This window comes from Ornithodoros turicata, chromosome 6, assembly GCF_037126465.1.
Source record: "Ornithodoros turicata isolate Travis chromosome 6, ASM3712646v1, whole genome shotgun sequence".
Lineage (NCBI taxonomy): Eukaryota > Metazoa > Arthropoda > Arachnida > Ixodida > Argasidae > Ornithodoros > Ornithodoros turicata.
Window position 1 is genome coordinate 43577586 of NC_088206.1, and position 908 is coordinate 43578493.

Genomic DNA, 908 nt, shown 5'->3' on the forward strand with positions numbered 1-908 from the left:
TTTCCACATACTAACTGACCATGTCGTCCCTGTTGAAGCCGAGCGTAAACGAAGGAAAGGAACGAGTAACGTGAGTAACGAGTTACCCATTTTTATAACTGAATACGTTATTAGTTAATTTTTTTAGAAAAGTAACTAGGGCGTTACTTCGTTACCGAAAAAAGTTACTGGGTAACGAGTTACGTACAACTCTGGTCGCGACGCATGTCTTCTCGATCTTCTAGCAAGACCTTAGTCTACGGCTACCAGGTTATGGGCGATTCCATGATGTTGCGACTGGCAAGTCGCGTGCTGTGTCGTGACAGGAGGCACTTGGGTAAGATCGAGCAACCCTAATGGCTTTGAAGGGCGTATACATGTAAATTCCCATGTAGAGTCACCTGTCCTGAGGTCTGGCGCTACAACCGCAATGCTACTTGAGGGAATCCAGAACTTCGGACGTCTTGAATCCAGGGTTCTTCTGATGATTGGGACGAACGACCTGAAGCAGGTAGGTTATGTGTGCGCTATATCCCCTGGCTTGAAAGCTTCAGCAAGTTAACAAAAGAGCTATGCGCATAGTCGGTGAGGATTAGTTACATAAATGACCATGCTGAAGCCAGATGGGTACGGTCTAACACACATTTTCACGATGCGCAAAGCTCAAGACTGCGGATGAAGTGATCCAGGGACTATCACAAGTGATCCACAGCTTGATGTCACGTGGAGTGGACATTTTGGTTTTCACTCTTCCGCCTTTGCCACTGGCGTCAAAAACGTCTACGTCATGGCGCACTCTCACCGCTGTAAACGAGTGGATAATGAGTCAGCAAAGTGGTAGGCTGGTACTTCCCTCTACATGTGCCTTTGTGATTTATGACGGACATAATTGCCAATTCATACATGCTTCATATCTTGCTCCACAGCTA

The 908-nt window shown here is 46.5% G+C and overlaps 1 long non-coding RNA gene across 1 annotated transcript; it reads left to right on the forward strand.

Annotated features, from left to right (window-relative positions):
* Positions 1 to 239: 239 nt before the first annotated feature.
* LOC135397932 (uncharacterized) lies at positions 240 to 669 on the forward strand. The gene is made up of 3 exons (XR_010423892.1): positions 240 to 316; positions 375 to 490; positions 642 to 669. It is a non-coding gene; the product is annotated as an uncharacterized LOC135397932 (long non-coding RNA).
* Positions 670 to 908: the final 239 nt, after the last annotated feature.